General features: G+C 33.4%; 1 protein-coding gene and 1 long non-coding RNA gene across 2 annotated transcripts in view; one reads left to right on the forward strand and one right to left on the reverse strand.

Annotated features, from left to right (window-relative positions):
- The window catches only part of LOC106627075 (uncharacterized), a 49,578-nt gene that overhangs the window by 23,687 nt on the left and 3,532 nt on the right, over positions 1-22,359 (reverse strand). The gene's annotated exons all lie outside the window — the stretch shown is intronic.
- The window catches only part of LOC138857332 (uncharacterized), a 247,497-nt gene continuing 226,609 nt past the window's right edge, over positions 1,472-22,359 (forward strand). Inside the window, exon 1 of the long non-coding RNA XR_011396417.1 lies at positions 1,472-1,558. This is a non-coding gene — a long non-coding RNA (uncharacterized lncRNA). The remainder of the gene's footprint in view (positions 1,559-22,359) is intronic.

Genomic DNA, 22,359 nt, shown 5'->3' on the forward strand with positions numbered 1-22,359 from the left:
ATACATAAGTGACATTGCTCACTCACTCAAAAAAAAAATCAATCTCTAAAACGCTCTTATACGTTATGAGTAAAGTAATCAAGATGACCTTCGGTAGAAGTTGTTATCGAGAGATGAGTTAGCTCTTAAGCAAACAGTTAGATGTCTTAAGCAAACATTGAAATATACTGATGTATACTCAATTTCTTAATAAATGTTAATAAAATCGAATAGTATAGTTTTAAAATTTTACTCAAAAGTAAATATACTGAAATACTCGAAGTCCATATAGTTACAAATTCAGCCAACATCATCAACGCTACCAACGATGAACCCAAATTCATCACAGACAACAACAAAAACTATTATTACAGTATTCAAGACAACGTACACCGGGCACTAAATTCGTCACCAAGCTGATAACGTAACATGCACATATATTAATGTGTGGTCAGTAGACATAATCGGTATCATCAAACAAATCCGACTCTTAATTAATTGAACCGCAAACAATTATAAATTAGATTATGTTCTTTTGATGTTTCGCCAACAAGTGAGGTTGTGCAACTGTAGAATTCCAAAGTGATCAACTTATCATTGATCGAAGAAAGTATAAAAGATACATCTTGACATTTTATGTCCAGTACTCTAATTGACGAGTCAAGTGACTATCACAGTTCAGGACAATTTTGAATTGGTATTAGAAATCAAAAAAGAAAATCTTGACAATTTCTGAATACGTCTCCGAGCTGCATATGACGCAAACGTGAAATCTGACGAAACAAATTTACCGGAAAGTTTCAAATCCTCGACTTTCGCCAAACAAGAAAACTGTTTAGACCAGTTTGAAGAAACAAATGTAATGATTTCTGATCAATTAAAATTAATTAAAGCAATTGCAGCTACTCCACAGCCGAGAGTAGAGCTGCCACAAATACAAAATCAAGATGCAAGTTCAGGCATCCATCTCAAGGTGCCCGCATTTGACACAGAAATATTTCATGGTGGTTATGAACAATGGTCGTCCTTCCGGGACATGTTTACAGTCGTTTACATAAACCAACCAAAATTATCGAATGCACAAAAATTGTATCACCTCCGATACAAAACAAAAAGTCAAGCAGGCGTAATAGTAAAAGAGTTCGCACTAAATGACGATAATTTCAATTTGGCTTGGAAAGCTCTCAAATTTATCTGCAGATGAACTTCAAGCAGCAAGAAACGTAATCATTAATGACAAACACATAAGCAATACAAGTCAAATCATCAAACTCAATCCATTTTTAGATAAAATGGTATTATGAGAGTTGGAGGAAGACTAACAAACGCAGAGGTATCGTATTGCAAAAAGCACCCTGTAATTCTAAGCGAATCCTATTTGAGTGCGCTAATAATCAAAGATGCTCATCATTCCCCTATACATGGTGGAAACATGTTAACAGGGGTAGTAATGAGGATACAATATTGGCTTATAGGATTAAAAAATGCAATCAAAAGTTGTATACGAAAATGTTGCAAGTGCATACGATACAACCAAGTCACAGTAACACAAATGATGGGCGACTTACCAGACTTCAGAGTATCACCTTTTACCTATATTGGGGTTGACTATGCTGGGCCGTTTCAATTGCAGTTTTTGTATGTCTTTCAACAAAAGCCATACATCTAGAGAGGCTGTAAGTGATATGTCAACAGAATCTTTTTTTAACAGCGTTAAGACGATTTTTTGCCAGATGGGGAAAAATTCTTCCCATTTACTCCGACAATGGAAAAAATTTTGTGGGAGCCAATAGATGGATTGATATAGAATTTAATGATGCAGTTAAGAAAAACAATGAAGTATCATCTAGGGTGCGTTCGAGATGGCAATCAAGACAGCAGTGTTGCAAAATTTTTGTCTGCAGAGCAGTATGGACGACGAAAGGTTAATGTAATTGTGATTTATTTCATATTTTATCAATTTATATACACAAATTTTTAACTAATTGTGTTTTTACTTATTTGTAGCGAAAGATCGGGTTAAATAATAAAGTTACTAATACGATGCCAGCTCGATATGGAGGCCGAATTTGCAGCCGGCAAAAAGAAAAAAGCGGTCCTTTGGGGTGGAGTCCTAGACTCTATGAAAGCAGTGAACCCCGAAGTAAAGGCCTCGTACAAGAGGATAAAAAAAGAGGAAGAAATATATCAAATTTCTTTTAAATTATTACTAATAAAGAATTTTCATATATTTCTTAAAATAATTCATGTACTTGACACTATTATGGAGTCATAAAAGTACAGAATTGTGTTTTGCCGTCGGCATTTTCATATCATGTGTACAAGTTAACGCCACCGCTCACACATAGCACTTAACTGTAAAGTAAACATAATAGTTTAATTGAAAAGTAACTCTAAGCAATAGCAAAATATCGCCAATCACTATTTGTAAACAGATTTCGGTATTAAATTCTCAATAATAACAAAATCGCAATCCAATAGACTCAAGGTTAAAGAATTTCATCAAATGATGAAATTCATATTAAATAAACAATAATGAATAGTATAAATAGGCTTAAGTGTAAAATAAGTCAGACTCTTTTCTGTAAGAAGGCGTTCTGGAAAGATGACAGAATAAAGTTGAAGCAACAGCTTAATTTGTTTTTTTAAAAACATTTCGCGGCTGGGCTAAAAAATAAGTGGCGATCCTGCCAGGAGATGTAAAAAAATCTCTTGAACTCAAATAAAAAATTTTTTGGCAACTAAAAAAGGAGACAAAAATCTCCAGTTGTCCAAAATAAAGAAACAAGTATCGTAATAAATACGAGAAAAGTAAAACAAAAACCGAAAAAACTGAGTAACAAATAAAGGAGACAAAAATCTCCAGTTGCTTAATTACAAGAAATAAGTATCGTGAATAAAATAATACGAGAAAAAAAAAAATAAATAAATAAAAAAACTTTTGAAAGTGAAGGAGATATAACAAATAATTATTAACGGTGGTAGTGACCAGGCATCAACAAGGAGATATAACAAATAATTATTAACGGTGATAGTGACCAGGCATCAACAAGGAGATGTAACAAATAATTATTAACGGTGATAGTGACCAGGCATCAACAAGGAGATATAACAAATAATTATTAACGGTGGTAGTGACCAGGCAGCAACCAGGAATAAATATAAAACAATGGGAACACATAAACAAATTTTATTGTTGATGTTGTATGCTACAATTATCACATCAGATATAATTGATTATACAAGGGAACACTATATACTAATAGAGGAGGAAAATGCAGCAATTTTTGAAAATTATGGATCACTGTATCATTTGACTAATTTATCGCTATTTGAGAACATTATAAAAAACTATAGAATCGATGAGAAAATAGTATTATTTGAAGATTTGAACATGGATTTTGAAATACAAATGATAGAAACGTTATTAGAAAAATTAAAAATTGATAATAGATCAAAAAGAGGTATTAATGAGCTTGGGACAGTTTGGAAATGGATTACAGGTACACCTGACCATGATGATTTTATGCAAATAACAAATAAAGTAAATGATTTAATAGAAAATAATAATAAACAATTTACAACTAATTCACAGTTATTTAAGACCATTACGGAATTAACTCAAATATTAAAACAATTACAAGGTAGCTCTAATGAAAAAACTGTTTTAAGACAAAGGAATAAACTAATAATAAATGAACTTGAAAACACAGTAGAAACAATTGCATTGTCAAAAGTAGGGATATTAAATCCATTAATTTTAGATATGGCAGAAATAAAAGAAATAATAAACGAAGAAAAAGTTAATGTATCAATATCAGATCTTATGGATGTATCCGATTTCAAAATTGCACAAAAAAACAATTTAATAGTTATTTACATTAAATATCCAAAAGTAAAAAACATATGTAAATTATTTAAAGCAATAGCTGTCGCACAAAGCGATGGAAAATTATTTATTGAAAAGGAAATAATAAAATGTCAAGATAAATTTTATTCCGTAAAATTTTGTAAAAATGAATTGAATAATGCATTTTGTATGATAAAAGCAAATAATACATGTTTGTCTGATATGTTAAATAATAAGCATGCTAATTGTACAAAAATTAATGAAAAAAATGAGTCTATAAAAATTATTAAAGATGGAGCGATAGTAGTATCTGGAAAACATAAAGTTAATAATCACATAATAAACGGAGTTTATTTGGTAACTTTTCAAGATAATGTAACAATTGATAGTAAAATATATGAAAACCCAACAGGAAAAATCATTAATCATTTAAAAGAAGGAAAATTTAAAACATTTTTTATAAAAGAATATATTGAAACAAAAAATGTAGATTTGAGATTAAACAACTTCAATGTACTTACACCATTAAAACAGGAAATAAACAATAATCCCATTTGGTGGTCAATTACTATTATAGCGTTAATGACATTATTGGTTTATTTTGTTTATAAATTTTTTATATACATTACTTCTCAAATTCTGGTTTTAGTAGAAGAAAACCTAACTTATATGAGCATGCAAGTTAACGGCAGCCTCCACACAGCTTCTTTACCGTAACTGTAAACAAAATCATAATTGATTCTTCTCATAAATTATATTGGAAATCATTCTTTAAAACAACACACTTTGTTTACACAAGTGGCTATTGTTGACATTAACAAGCCTTCTGCATCTTTGCAGCTACAATGAAATGTTCTTATTTTATCTTCATTTCAAGATTAAGCTATTTCACAATTCTGTGAAACTAAAAATAAGTAAACAATTTTGTAAGCTTATAAATGAGCTTGGATTTATATTTAAGTCAGTCTTTTGAGAATTACTGAAATAAAGACACGTTCAGTCGAAGCGAACTAAAAACTTCAAACTTTTTAAAAATTGTTTTGCTTGACGCAAAAACATAATTGGCGCCCAACGTGGGGCACGAATGTCAAGGATCAACGTGGGAGAAAAAAATTAAGTACCCCGATCCTTGAAATTTTTTTAAAGTAAACGCGAAAGGGGAAAAGTACAAGTACCCTAGTTCGCTTTACAAAAAACAAAAAGAAATAAAAGTGTTAAAAAGGAAGGAAACACTAAAAAAATTTTATCCACCCTTACAAAGGAAGAAAGTGAGAAATAAGAAAAAAAAAAAATTATCTGTAAAAGAAAAAAGCAATTGGAACAAGGACCAGCAGCAGAGAGCATAACTGGGAACTACAATTTCGAGTGATCATCAGCAGGATTAAGTAAGAATTCGCCGACAAGTTAAGTTAGCTTTAAATAGTTTTTATAAATATTAAATTGCGTGATTTGCCAATTGATGATGAGAATATAGTGATTATATATTTTTTGAAAAAAAAAAATGGGTAATGACCTAAATAAACCTAAATACATTAGGTTGTATTATTGTGATTATTGTGGAGGAGACCACGAGATACTAAAATGGCCCTTATTAAGAAATGAAAATTAAATCTAAAGTGGATACCTAAATAAAAATTACAAATTCTCCAAATCGCTCCAAAAAATTAAATTTTGAAGAAAAAGAGATAGAAAATGAAATAAATAAAATTTTAGAAACTTTAGACTTTCAAGGAAATAATCCTTCTTCAGGACTCTCTTCAAGACCCTGATGAATTAGAAGCGTTACACAACGAAGAAAGTAATTAAAAATTAATTTAATAAAGGAAAATAAAGTAAATTATAAAAATGGCTCACGGTGAAGCATTGACCGTAGACTTGATCACCAGATTAATCGCGGATAGCAATTTGGAATTGAGACAGGAAGTTCAAAGGTTAAAATTACAACTCGGAAATAATAATAGTAGGGCTACTGAATATGAGGTTGAAACAATTGATGATTCTGTCCAATGTCAAGAATCATTGGACGTTATTAAATCCTAACTAGAATTCAGTGGAAAATTGAATGCCTATGTAAGCTGGCGTGAAGCAGCGCATAACGCGATGAGCTTATATGTTAGGAAGAGCAGGAAATATTTTGCTGCTTTAACAATTTTAAGAAATAATATAACTAATGAAACCAATGATGTTCTAACTAATCATGGAATAGTTTTAAATTTTGATGCGATAATCGCACGTTTAGATTTCGCATACTCAGGCAAACGTCCAATTCATATAATTGAACAAGAGTTGAGTGTCCTACGACAGGGCACAATGACAGTGATCGAATATTTTAATTTAGTCAACAAGAAGTTGACTCTTCTAATTAATAAAACTATAATGACTCATGGTAATTCAACGGAAATTACCAAAGAATTAAATAAAAGAAATAGGAATCCTGCCCTTAGAATATTTATAACTGGGTTAAATTAACCCTTAAGAGATATAATTTTCTCCTTGAATCCTCAGGACCTCCCTGATGCTTTAGCAAGGCGATTATAAATTAAATAAAAAATGTAAAACTCTTGTCGATACAGGAGCAACTTCTTGCCACATAAAGCAGGGAATTTATGAAAACAAAAATGAATTGGCAATTTATAAAAGAGTCAAAACCATAAATGGTTACTCAATAATAAAATATTATCATATAATATCTTTGTTTGGGGTAAAACAGGTTTTCTATGAAATAGACAACTTGGGATCAGATTCGAATTTTTAAAAACATAATTTGCATACATATTGACGCAGATTTTTGCGAGTCACGGAAAAATATTTTAGAATAAATATTTTAAATCGACAAAAGCTTTGTTGCCACTTTTGTCACTTTTCTCTGTGTTTTGTGGGCTTGCAGGGTTGTGACTTTTCCTTTTTAGAGGGAACATAAAAAAGTTGTTTCAATTTATGATTTCTAGCTTTTGCCATCGTCGCAAAAAGACGCATGCTCGGGGAGATGTGTAAGGCGTTTGGTTTTATGAATGAAACGAATGAAAATGTTGTTGTTGTGTGATTTACTACAAATTTAGGATTTGTCAATTTGGCTGCCATATTGATTTCTGACGCTGCTCATGCTATTTGAGAGAATTGTTGTTTTTGTATAACAACGTTTGTATTTTTTCTATTGACTTACATTTGCACGCATATATATGTATATACGTAGATTTGGGTTTGCAATATCATACGTATATTTGTGCATACATACTTATATATAGAGCAGTGCGCGCACACGTATTTATTGATAAGTAATATATTATTATATTATATAATATAACATATTGATGTACACATGTACATACATACATAAACTATTAATTCTGTAACAATTGAAATTAGAAAATTATTCAAAACGTAAAATATATTTTTTTTGTATAATCTTTCGGATTTTATCATGCCTTATTTGTGCAAAAAAAATCATATTTTATAAATTTTTATCATAAAAATCGTTTATATTGCAAATAATAATCATGCTTCACATATGTTAATATAAATTCACATTTCTGTTAAATAACATCAAATATTACAGAAAATGGTGAACTCCTTGATCTCAATTTTTCAGCTCTGTTTGCCGTCCAATCGAGCATCATACAAAATTTAATTTGCACCTTCTCGTTCTTCTAAGTTCTCTGATTCGATCGCACAACACTGACACGTCGTAGTCACCACCTCACAATTCACATTCCACATCATTCAACACACACAATACAAGATCCACTGATGGTCATACACCCACCATCATTAACAAAAAGAGGGACGGCGATTGCCCCAGTCTCTTTCTCGATACAGCGATAGCACGGATATAACTGCTGGCCAAGCCGTCCCTTATACCCACTGCCATGATAAAAATAAAACACGATGGCAAATGGAATAAAATACGTGCCATAATTAACCCGACCCGAAAGGTGACAATTATTTCCTCGGAGCTAGTTCAGAGATTGAGGTTACCGAAAACGTACTTTGACTCTCACCGCATATGTAAAATCGTCATAGGGTCACTAACTGATCCCAACTGGCATGTCGAAGTCAACTGCCTTATGACGCAGGAATTACCGATCCGACCCTACAATCGTGATATAGGTGGCGAAATCTTTAAGAGATTCGACCACTTATCCTCCCTAGCCCACCCTATGTTCCACAAGGATGATAAAATCATGATGGAACTGGGAGCAGACATCTACCCAAGGATAATGAAACCCGGATTATTCAACCCAGACAACAGCACCGTGTATGCACAAAACACCGCACTCGGTTGGACTCTAACCGGTGCTTGTGCGATTTACACCCTAAGTAACCACTTAACCCATTTTAAAACAATATTCATTAACCCAAAGCAAAACCGCAGACCCGAATAAAAAAGTTATTAGATCAAAAGTCTCAACAGCACCAACATAGCTTATAATTCCAATTAGAACAAATCAGCAGGCAGGAGCAAATATAAACGCGGACGGACACAAAAAGGCGCGAAAATCAGATCGCCCCAGCAGTACAACAACAACAACAGCAGCACCACCAAAATCTACGCGGGATTATCAACCCACATCAGGTTATAATTGGATTTATAATTAATTTATCTTATTTAAGTCTAACTTATTAATAACACATAAATTGAATTATACATATAACACTTAACAAACACACACATAAATATTGTACAATTAACCCACACAAATTGTCTATATTTCTACCCTATATACTCAAATTAATTAAAGTTACATTTTGTTGAATTTAAATTAATATTTTATTTTATTTGGCACACCGGCAAGCTCAACGTCGAGTACCCCGGACATACATGATAAGAATTCTATTAACATGATATGAAATATTTAAGAGAATAAATATAAAACCGGTAAAAAAAGACAATAATGTTATAACTAAAACTGACTAAAAAGAAATTCTTAACGGAAAAAATACAAAGACGGAACCAAAAATGAAAGTGAAATTTGCAAAGAATTAGCAATTTGTAACGAAGTAAATTTAATAGATTTAAGTAAGGACGAATGTATTAGTAGAATAGCAAATAGTTTAAATTCCACATGTACGATAACAAACGGGAATCACGCGCCAACAATATAAGAAACCAAAACAGGAACAATACTGCTGAAGCAATTTAATAGAAAAATGGAAGTCGATGCGACAACTCAGGAAATATGGTAAATGAAACGCATGTTGTAATCTTCTACAACTCAACAATCAAATATTTAGCAATATCGAAGCAAAACCAGTTGAAGCCATTCTCGCAATTTTGCAACCAGTAACATTGGAAAAAGAGCGCATCAAACTATCATCAATAGGTTGATGTGGAATCGAGAAGCGATACGAAGATGGGAGCGATAATAGTTCATGCGAGAAGCGATGCTATAGGATGCCAGAGTGAAGCGGTCAAGCGAGGCGAGTGCTGCATTAGTTTTTTAAGATTTCATTGTGAACGCTAGATTCAACCGAAGAGTTTTTTATTTCAAATGGTGTGTCTAACACTGCAAAAGAGAAAAAAGAATTGGAACACATCCAATTAACCCACAAAGGAATATAAAAGGTTAATTTAGCACCTTATATTTAGAACTGCGCCAATATCCGAACAAATTTTATAACTACGCAAGAATGTCAATATCGACATTCGACTATAACCTTAATAAAATTTCAACAGGTCTTCAAAAGAATTGGACTAATTTTATTAAGTATCCCACTACGCAGTTTGCGAAATTAATAATAACTTACGACTTCAGGTGATTATTTAAGTTTTAGAAGGATTCAGGAATAAAATCCTTAAAGGTGCAGTCATAGGAAGCCACATAGTCCTCTACAAAATAAAAAATATATATCCGCAAAATATCTGTTTTTTTGAAATATAATAAACTATACAAGCAGACTATAATGCATTGCAAACCATCATAGCAGATTTACAACAGTTGCTGGCGATAGTGGAATCAGAAACTCCAAATACCCCAGTTCCTGTAATTGAACAATAAAGTAACTACATACGTAAATCCAAACAAAGTAGACTTGAACATTCTTAAGTCTCTAACTACACTCTCTGAAGATCATTACGAATACCGAAACTGGAAAAAATTGCCATAACACTAATGAACACGATAAAACAATTTGGAGAACATAATATAGTATATGCCCAATCATTAATAATGGTCGCCCGACCGATTTTAAGTGTGAAAGTAAGAGTAAGCATCTACATCGTATTCCGACGAAATCCTACTGAACGCGAAGCTTCACGTAATACTAAAAGAGACAAAAAGGGATTGCAAAGTTTGTTCTGGTCATAGCACCCCTGGATGGCATTTCATATTTCTGTGATACGTGTCCAGACAAGCCTAGAATGCATCTTAGCTATTGTTTTTCTAGATATCACACCAAAACTAATTACAGAGTGTAATACTTATCAAAGTTTGTTGTTTTCGCAATCTAAATTAATAAACTAATGAGATTGTATTAATTTTATAAGTTAACACGGCAGTTAACACGGTCAGTCAATTCGCATCATCGGTCAGTAACTTGAACCTGAAACCGACCATCATCAGCGATATTAGTTAACGACTCCACACGCGAGTTGAGTCATCTGATGACTCCACCACTCCCAAACCAAAAAGAAGTATATTTTAACATGAATAATACCAACGTCTAGGCACTCTACATTGTAATATGCAATTGCAATAGCATAATGAAATTAGATGCCACCGATGGGTATATACATTTTATATATTTAATATTAATATCATATTACCACGTAAGGAATATTTTTAATGTTTAATTATGCCGAGTCGTTGATGTTGACAAATGACGAGTCAGCACAACGGCTCCAAATAAATTAACCGAAATGTAAATTTATAATAAGTAGAAAGATTAGGCAACGTGACCCGGTACGGACTTAGGTTTAATTAAGAGTTAAGAAATTAATTGTATTTAGTCTTCAAACAACATTTAAAAACCAAAGAACGCGGACGCGAGCCGCTTATTTTTAAAAAATAATTTAATTAATAAAAAACTTAACTTATACGTTTGTTTGTTTACAAATTTTTTTATTTTTTTTAAAGTACCTGTAAAAGGTTGACCTCATTCGGCCGAAATCGTCTCGAGTTGCTGGTTCGCGGAAGCGAAAAAGGCCTCGAGTGCAAAGGGTTGAAAAATATTTAAACAGAGACGTAAGCTATTAGAGCATATAATGGCGAGCTTTAGTGAGTATCATTCATAGGAAAGGATGCATTCATCACTGATATTATTAGTGGCTAAATGAGCTATAAGCCTTCCCAGCGAACATCCCTGTACACGCACCACACACCACTTCACAAGCAACGCTGATACACTCCAACACACCACAACAATACCATCCACTCTCGAAAACACCACACACCAATACATACAACTTCACACCACTCACCGAGGGTTACCAACACACACCACCCACGATCTCAATACTTAATTAAGTTTAAGTATATATGTATATATTATAAATTTGGTTATTAATATTTAAGTACATTTTGTCAAAATGTCTGTTAATGATCGACAAATACCCGAAAATTTTACGGCTGATATTGTAGCTAGACTTCTTTCTCAGCATCTGACGTCTGTCCGTTCCGACATAATAAATTTAAATCAGAGGTTAACATCTTTCACAGGTCAAGACACATCACTGAACATGGAACACAAATCATAGATGATAACATAAAATGTGACGAAAGCTTAGAAGTTATTAGATCTTTACCTGAATTCTCAGGCAAATTTCAAACATATGTATGTTAGCTGGAGGGAGAGTTACATAAAATATACCTTCACCCTATTGCCGCCTGGAATGTAGGAAAAAGACAACAGATGAAAAGCGAAAAAAAGTGGAGTAACGTGATTGATATACATATTTTATTTCGGACATTGGAAACCACGCCAAGATGGCGGCCACGAAGCAGGCTGATGCTGAAGCGTGCAAAGTTTTTAAGTGTTATTCTAATATCAAAATGCCAAAAATTGTTACCTGTCTTGTGTGTGAAAATGTTTTTCATGAAGGAGAATATAATAAATAGTCGAAGTGTAAATATGTTAGCGAAATGCTGGACAGTAGACTTAACCTATAATGCCAACGTGGATCTAAACTCGCTGGATGGTAATGCCCGCCAAATAATTGCCCAGATTAAACTATTTCATAAAGAGCAATTAAAAAACGACGTATGTCATAACTTATCTTTGAATAATTCTAAAAATACTCAGGATGATGAAACTACTGAGTTGGATGAAGTGTCTACTTTGAGGATGGAGAATGAATTACTTAAAGAATTAAATGCTGAGTTGAAATATTAGAATAAATTGCTGGACAGTATTGTGAATAAAAATAACAACAAACTGAATGAGTTATCTTATGCTAGTGTAACTAAAAATGAACCTAAGAGCATTGATAAAGTGCCTAATATTTATGTCAAATCAAAAGTTAGCAATAAGAATCCTGAATCTTTTACTAAAGTGAAAAATAAATTAAACAGTGATTTAGCTTTCCTATCAACATGGTTAAGGAAAGTAAAGTTGGTCAAGCATTGAGCATTTGAATCCACCGAGAATTAAAGTTATTAATGTAGATAGTGATTTGAAAAAAGGGGAACTGTGTGATGACATTTACACTCGTTATTTCCTTGAGTTTGATGGTGTATTTAATATTATTGCGGACTATGTCACCCGATCTGATTATCGTACACTTATATTGGAATTAACATCGAAACCACCGTATCTACATCTTAGAAATAATGGTTTTAGATTATACATTGGTCATCAATGCTGTAAGATCTATGATTACTTTAATCTGAATTTGTGTTATAAATGTGGAAGATCCAACCACAAATATAAAATATGTAGTAATGGAGTTACTACTGATCAGTGCAATAGTCAAACAAAGAAATGTTTAAACTGTATGTTCTATAACAAGAAATTTAATAAGGATATAGCCTCCGATCTTTTTAACACCGATACATGCTGCGAGTATCTTAAATATAAACTGAATAAGATTATTAATGAAACTGAGTATCCCATTAAACATATAGTACCAAGCTCTATTGGAAAACTTGGTCCTAGGTATGGGAGTTCTAATAAATTGTCAAATAGTCATGGGTATAATCATGCTATAGTTGGTGATTTTAATATAAATTTGTTGGCAGCTGATAACCTGACTAGGGACTTTTTGTCGAATTTTCTCGACAGAGGATATATGCCATACTTTAATGGTATAACTAGACATAATGACTCTGGTAGTACTTGTATAGATAATTTCTTTATAAAATCTAACTCCTGTAACCTAAAATCGTTTACTTACACTAATATCTTCATTGATCACTATCCTATTTTTGTTAGTCTCAAGTCAACCAGAATTAACCTTAGTAATAATAAATGCAATAATGATAATAATCCAGTCGTAAACTATAGTCAAATTAAAAACTAAGTGGCAAGCATAATCGGTTGTCATTACTAGATATACGTGACCCAGATGAATTTTTTGAAGCTTTTACAGAAAGTATTTTATCTTTAGTCAATAGTCTGATTTCTACATTCTTCAGCGACAGTTCGCTGCTAATTAAAATATTCGTCTATTTATTTAAAAAAAAAACCGTTTGTTGCGACGCTAAAATATAATTTATGTGCGCTGCCCATTTACGCTCGAGCACAGTGAAAGTCTACTATCAGTTACAAAGCAACAACGATGTCGTGATCCGATGGAGTATTTATACATCATTTAAAAGGAAGTTAAATGAAGAAATATCAGTTTAGTTAGTCACCAGAATTTAAAGCGTCAAGCTTTGGTCTTTTCAAAAACTTTCCGATAACCTCGGTAAATTAATTGGCGATCCTGCCAGGAGCGTTAAACCTCTGGTGGACCAATAAAACAAAAAACACACACTCCCTAAAAACTTTAATATACTAAAACTTGTAACGGAAGGGAATATTAAAGTAAAATTAACAAACAAGTATCGCAAAATGACCGAAAAAGTAAAAACGAAAATATTTAAAAATTCGAGTGCAACGTTTACAACTTGTGTAAAAAACCAACAACAATAAAGCAGCATCAGTAGAATTTGTAAAAGCAAACGAGTACAAGGAGATCCATTGCTTGGAACATTACAGAGGAATGCAATCAAAACAACAGCAAACAGGAGAGGCAATAGCAGAAATATTGTAAGTTGTATAATTAAAAGAAACTATTGTAAATGGGGAATAGCCCTAGTATTAAATATAAGAAGTTATTAGATTGTGATTATTGTAAGGACTCCCACGACATTAGGGAATGAACAAACTTACAAAAAGAGAAGCAAAATAAATAACAATGATTTAAGGCTCAACCAACCAAATAACTAAAATAAAAAACTAATAAAATAATAACTCAGCTCAATTCTGCGATTCATACAAAAGGGATCCTCCAGACTAAAAGAGCGAGATCAGGGAAAAAAATCGTTATTCGGTCGGTCGATACAAATATAGTACGGTTCTTCCACTTTAGTTCTTTTGCACGTCGCCGTTGACTGCACATCCCCAATTATTATATTTAAAAAAAAAAGGACTAAAATCGCTTCTTGTTCCAACATTTTTGGCGCCCAACGTGGGCCATGTGTGTAGAGCAACAGACTAAATTCTTGTGCAAAACAAAAATGTGTGAAGATTTCAAAAACTTGATTAAAACATAATTTGAATGCGTTAATATCATCTTTATGATCGCATCGATAACATTTCATAAGTGCGTTGCAGTTATATTCGCAATTGTTGGTAGGAAAGTCGCAGTAGCATAAATTATTGATCACTAAGGAATTCGATATGCTTTTTCCCTTCTGAATGGAATAATCCATTCTTATCAAAATATTGCTGGGGTAAAAAAAATTTAAATTGAAAGATCATTGAATTACAAAAAAATTGACTGTTATTATACAGAAGAAACTGAAATTGAAAGAAATTAAAGAAAAATAATTGCAAGCTATAAAAAAATTATTAAATTATTCTAAATGAAGGCTCGATCAGCCATATAACAAAATATTTTAAAATCGCGATTTACCAGCGTAATTGTCCCCCTGGGTCTGGTTTATAATATAAACTCAATTTTGCGATTCTGAGCTCCAGACCCATTAGATTAAGAGTTTCCTTAGATGGTCAAGATCCAAGAAAGGATCAATAAATAAAAAATAAGAAACAGGAAGATTCCACAAATCGAGCCGAAGGTAATAACGTAATCAACGTTGATTGTTGTTATTAATCGTCGGTTCCATAAATCTGGAACTGATGGCGCCTTAAACGAATTTCTTTAGAGAGAAAACTTCAATTACTATTTTTAGTAAAATGCCACCCAAAAAATCTAACCTTAATACCCGTAGCAAAAAGACACGATGTGCACGTGTTGAAAGAGCTCATGAATCAATCGAACAGAGAGCAGAAAGAAATGCAGCTCAAAGAATTCGCACAGCTGAAGTTCATGCCCGAGAATCACGAGCACAGCGTGATAATCGTCGACAAAAATATGCATTAAGGACCAGAGTGGCACGTCAACAACACATAGATTCATTTAGAGAACAAAACCGAGAAAACCTTCGGACCAGCGCTGTAGCACGTGGATCATTTGTTCGTCTTGCATTTAATTATGAACCAGACATCAATTACTCTGCTGATTCAAAAGTTAATATTGGTGCGATGGACAAAATATGCAATTATTGTCAGGCGTTAAAATTTCGCAATGAAAGACACTGCACGTGTTGCGCTTCAGGAAAAGTTGTATTGTAACCCCTCCCTACTCCACCTGAACCTTTAAAATCCCTTCTTTCTTGGCGAAAGACACGAAAATTTAATTTATGCTTCCAAATGACGTCGTTTGGAGCTTCAAAACATTGTGAATTGTCATCTGATGGTCGTAGTTTTGAGACAACATTCATAATTCAAGGCCAGGTATACCATAAAAGTGGTTCATTGATGCCAATGCCAAATGAAGATCCAAAATTTCTTCAATTCTATTTTATTTGCAATTGTAAAGAATGTGTAACAACTCGATGCCAGTATAATTTCATTGAACAGGCAGAAGAGAGAGCAATTGTATTGTCATTAGAATTATTTTTGGAGAACAGTAATCAATTGGTTCAATTGTTTAAAAGAGTGTCACCACAATTAAAAAGTGACAATTATCAAATTGTCATCAAAGGGGACAAAGTACCTTTGGGAGAACACGCCGAAAGATTCAATGCATCAACCGTTGATAAAGTTGCTATAATTATAGTCGGTGATCCAGTTGGCAACAGATCCATAAAAATTACACGCCGAGATAATTTAGTGAGTAGATTTTCAGATTTACACCGTTCGTACTGTTGAAATGATTAATTGCAACACTGAACGCCATCTATAGTTAATATTTTGTACTTGTCAAAAACCTTTACTGTTGGCAACCTTACTCTGTAATCTATTATTGTCATTTTTTTACAATATACTACATTCCGTCGATTTGCTCAGTTCGTGTTATTATTTCAATTTCCTAGTTTATCAAGTAAATACTTAAATACTAACATATAATAAGAGGTTATGGGCCCAGTATGTCCGATAGTATATTAGGGAAGTTTTTCAAAATATAAGCGCTGTGATTCACTTAGATTGAAGTTAGTTAACCTAAAAATTCAAATCAAAATCGGCCATTGCCGGCGTGCTCATTTTTTTCCAGCAATTTCAGCTTATTTTTTGAGAAAAGCACTTAATAAAATGGCATCACAAAGAACAATGGGTACTATTGTGAAGCTAATTGGAAGAGAAAATTACCAAAGTTGGAAGTTTGCCGTAAAAAACTGCCTCGAACATGAAGAATTGTGGCAAGAGATTGAACCTGATCCAGCCTATGTATCTGACAGCAAGAAAAATACGAAAGCAAAATCGAAAATAATACTGTTGGTGGACCCAGTTAATTACGTCGATGTAAAAAAGGCTACAACAGCGAAACAGGTGTGGACTAAATTAGAAAAAGTGTTTGATGACTCAGGGCTTAGAAGAAAAGTAGGTTTATTGAGAGATTTGATCACCACTAGCTTAGACAATTGCTCGAGTGTCGAAGAATATGTCAATAAGATAATGTCAACAGCTCACAAGTTGAGAAATATCAATTTTGTAGTAGGTGACGAGTGGCTGGGTACGTTGCTGCTCGCTGATCTCCCAGATTACTACAAGCCAATGATAATGGCTTTGGAGAGCTCCGGTGTGAATATTACTGCACGGTGCTTTGTATGTAACAAGTATGGTCACATGAGTAGGGATTGCTACTTTAAAGGCAAAAAGAAGGTTCTGTCAAACAATGACAATTCAAATAATGGTTATTATGCTGCTTTTGCAGCTGCTGCTGCATTGGATGGGAGTTGCTGGTATGTTGATTCCGGAGCATCACTGCATATGTGCAATAACAAGAATTGGATGTATGATGTATCCCCATCAACTATCAACAATATTAAGGTTGCAGACAATAAAACAGCAGCAGTAAAAGGCAGTGGCAAGGTGGATTTTCAGATTAGAGACTCAGATGGCATAATACGGACAATACAGGTCAGTGATGTCTTATATGTAACCACACTGACAGTTAATTTACTTTCTGTATGTCAAATGGTAAATAAAGGCTGTGAAGTGAAATTTGAGAGAGATAGTTGTCAGATATACCAAAATAATAAGTTAATATTGACAGCATTGCATCGCAATAACATGTATATATTGAATAATGTTTCTGAAGCAGCGGCATTGCTATCAACAGCGAGATATAAATTTATGGCATCTAAGAATGGGCCATCTCAATTTCACAGACTTACAGAAGGTAACTGATAGTGCAGACGGGGTTGAATTATCAAAAAAAGGTAATCAAATATGCACAACTTGCTTAGAGGGAAAAATGAGTAGACAACCATTTAAAAATACTGGTACTAGGGCTTCAGAATTGCTCCAATTAATTCACTCAGATTTATGTGGCCCGATGGAGACAAGTTCTATTGGAGGTGCCAGATATTATGTTACGTTCATTGATGATTATAGTAGGAAAGTATCTGTCTATTTCATGAAGAGCAAGTCTGAAACTTTAGATAAGTCTAAAGAATTTAAGAATTTAGTAGAAAATGAAACCAATAACAAAATAAAGACGTTACGCACAGATAATGGAAAAGAATATGTAAACAATGATTTTAAATTGTTTTTGTGTAAATCTGGTATCCAGCATCAAACAAGTAATCCATATACACCACAGCAAAAAGGTATGGCAGAGCGTATGAGTCGCACATTAGTAGAGAGAGCTAGATGCCTAATTTTGAATTCCAGATTACAGAAAATATTTTGGGCTGAAGCGATCTCAACAGCGGCATATATAACAAATCGTTCACCAACAAAAGCTTTGGACTACAAGACGCCATATGAATTGTGGACAGGTAAAAGACCAAACTTAAATAACATGAAAATATTTGGTTGTTACGCAATGTCACTTACTTCTTTGCAAGAACAGGAAACAACAGCCAAACAAGAATCTGATACCGATACTTTAGTAAATGAAAGTTCAGAAGAGGAACAATTGTATGATACCAGCAGTGATATGTCAAATTCAGAAAGAGATAATGACCCTGATTACACACCGAAAAGACATGATGACGATTCTATACCATTAAGAAATATAACTCTGAGGTCAAGGAATATCAAACCCAAATCTACTACTTATTTTTGTTATGAAAAAAAACCAACATGTTCATCAGCATTATTAAAGGAACCAGAGACTGTGGAAGATGCTCTATCAAGCCCAAAAGCAAAAGAGTGGAAAGAAGCTATGGATAGCGAGTATGAATCGCTTCTTCAGAATAATACATGGACATCGGTAACTCTACCTGAAGACAAAAGAATAATCCCTTGGAAATGGGTTTACAAAATGAAAATTGATGCAAATGGTGAAGTTGTACGATACAAAGCAAGATTAGTAATAAAAGGTTTCAGACAGAGGAGAGGAACTGAATATAATGAAATTTTTGCTCCAGTAGTACGGTACACTACAATAAGATATTTGTTTGCACTAGCTGTAAAAGAAAATTTATATATAGATCATATGGATGCAGTTACAGCATTTTTGCAGGGAGATATAGATGCTGAAATATATATGAATCAACCACCTGGCTATGAACACGGACAAGAAATTTGCAGATTAAATAAGTCTATTTATGGCTTAAAACAGGCGAGTCGCCAATGGAATTTGAAACTTACTTCTGTTCTCAAACAGTTAGGATTGGAAAGTACGTCTGTTGATCCATGTATTTACTACAAAAATGATAATGGAAACATCATCTTTATATTGATCTATGTTGATGATTTATTAATTTTTTATAATAATGAAGAGAAAGGTAAAGAGATCAAGCTACAACTTAAAAGTAAATTTGAAATGAAATCACTTGGACCTGTCAATTATTTTATTGGCTGGAGGATAAGTCAAAACGCGGCCAGAGACCAAATTTATATTGATCAGACTGCTTATATAGAAAAAATCCTACAGAGATACAATATATGATCTTAGTTCCAAATTGATCAGCACAGGAGATGAAAATAATATTATTAGTAATGCACCTTATCAAGAAGCTATTGGGAGTTTACTTTACTTATCACAAGGAACAAGACCAGATATTTGTTTTGTTGTAAACAAATTGAGTAGTTTCCACAACAAACCAGAAACACAACACTGGTTGGCAGTAAAAAGAGTGCTACGATACTTAAAAGGAACTAAGGATTATAAATTAAAATTTTGCCAAGATAAAGATGAAAGAGGAGTGTTTGGCTACTGTGATTCAGATGGGGCTTCTGACATTAACAACCGGAGATCATGCTCGGGCTACATTTTTTTGTTTCAGGGTACTTCAGTCTCATGGTGTTCTAAACGACAGAACACAGTTGCCTTATCAACCATGGAGGCTGAATATATGGCACTTGCTACGGCCACACAAGAGGCTATGTGGCTAAGGCATTTAGAGTCGAAACTAAATTGGAAGCTTACAGATGTGCCCACCATAATTTATTGTGATAATCAAAGCGCTATCAAATTTGCAGGTAATGATTCTTACTGTGCTCGCAGCAAACATATCGATTTGAGACATCATTTCCTCCGAGAAAGAGTTGCTGATAAGGAAATTCAACTCTGCTATGTTGGGACTCAAGATATGGTTGCCGACATACTTACAAAACCAATTTCTTCAAAGAAGACTGATGACTGTTTCATGGCTATAGGTTTGCAATTAAGAAGAGGATGTTGAAATGATTAATTGCAACACTGAACGCCATCTATAGTTAATATTTTGTACTTGTCAAAAACCTTTACTGTTGGCAACCTTACTCTGTAATCTATTATTGTCATTTTTTTACAATATACAATGTTCAAATATCTTTGAACATGTTTATTTTTAGCATCGGCAATGCCAAGGCAGTGAAAGACACTTATACATAAAAAACACATAAAATGCAATACACATGAAATACGCATGCAATATGTATGTTTAAGATAAGATCATGCACATGTTTATATGTACACATTGTACCCAATTGGTTCTAAAAATACATTTAGGCAATTGCTTGTGTGCATCGATAACAACCCTTATCACGTAACATATACAATGAGTAATATACATATTCACATACACACATACACATATATTTAGTTAGTTAAGATAGTTTTAAAAATTGTATATAAAGCCTTCAAAAATTAAATAAAAACCAGAATGCATTTATTCTCACTGAATGTAAGACTATCATTGCCCCCCACCAGTGGTAAGGAATTTTAGCATTTACATACAGTTTGTCATACAATATTCCGTCGATTTGCTCAGTTCGTGTTATTATTTTAATTTCCTAGTTTAACAAGTAAATACTTAAATACTAACAAATAATAAGACGTACCATGCACCCCAGTACCCACTGAAATTCTGGCAAGGACAAGATGGATATGATATCAACATTAAACAGTGGGACCCAGTCAATGGAAACGAATTAAATAAAAAAGTTAGTTCAATGAACTACTATGCGTATTGATTAATGATTAGACACAATCAGGACAACTATATCCTTCGATATCGTCAATTGTATCATCAATACGTTGTGGATATGTTTGCTAAGATTAAAAGCGTACGTTTGCGATTCATTCGGTTCAACTAAGCTAAACTACGATCAGAGGATTACATTCACTTACGAGATGCTATTGATGGGAACGTCGATGGAAATTTAAACACCAATGGAATGGGGAGTGTTTGAACAAAACTTGAAATCTTTGATTGATTTTATAGTAAAATATTAAATTTTTGGCAAAACGTGTTGTTGGGAAGCTAGTCTTAGTGCCTTAAGTTGTGAACGCCGTTCGCTAAGGGTGAGATCGGTGGTGAGTTGATCCTCTGACCGACTCAACCCTTAACTTTCGGTCGCAAACACAGTCTCCTGTGGTCCGGGATTATTTTTTTCAAATCCTACACGAGCGGCGGCAGAATCGTCGTCGAAGCCTACGCGAGCGTCGGCAGAAACATCCTGGCGTAGTCGTTGTAGCAGAAAGCATCGACAACCAAGGGACCATTTTGTAAAGTTATACTACAATATATATAATTATAGTTTACAAATTTATTGTAACGAACACTGGACACGGCGAGTATACCTCAGCAAATTAGAAGAAGCAGGGACAGCAAAAAGCTTCGTTACAATATGTACAAATACTCGTTTACATGCAAGTTAACGGCAGCCGCCACACAGTAGCTTTACGCTAATTATAAACAAAACTGTATCTTTGTACTTAGCAATTATACAGCCTCTCAATAAGCATCTTTGCTTATTTAAGTCATATTATGTAAACTAGTTAGTCTTAAGAATATCAATAAAGAGTATACATTTCAGTGCAGCTCAAAAGTATATTTTTAATAACTCATATCGAGTAAACGATATTAACTCGCGCGTTCACGGAAAACCATATACTTTTTAATCCTTCTTAATCGAAGGAAGTTAATTGGCGCCCAATGTAAGGCCTGTGTTACATGTGTTAGTGACATCCTCGGCAAAAAAAAGTGGGAGAAATTAACAAGTATCCCTAGCCGAAAGGAATAACCAGTGACGCGTGCTGAACAAGTATCGATGTACTTACCGACAATAAATAAAATTATCTAAACAAGATTACTTTGGAGGAAGAATTCTCTGAAGCACCAGCCGAAGAAAATACCGGCACAAATAAAGAAAACATTTAATATTTGAGAGAAAAATTAAGAAATAGAATAAATCAAATACATTCTTCAATAAACATGAATTTACCGTTTCAAACGGATATAAAGACAGAAATCACGACAATTGTTAAAACTGCTATATGGAATAAACAATATCGATATCCTTTTCGTTAGATGCATACTATATACTGAAAGAAAATAATAGGGGAGAGAAATAAACTAAAGCCCAAATACAAGAAACAAGTAATAAAAAAAGATTTAGGGAATAAGGTTTTTAGCTTATAAGAAGAGAAGAATTGTGACCATTGAAGTAAA

This window comes from Bactrocera oleae, chromosome 5, assembly GCF_042242935.1.
Source record: "Bactrocera oleae isolate idBacOlea1 chromosome 5, idBacOlea1, whole genome shotgun sequence".
NCBI classification, from domain to species: Eukaryota; Metazoa; Arthropoda; class Insecta; order Diptera; family Tephritidae; genus Bactrocera; species Bactrocera oleae.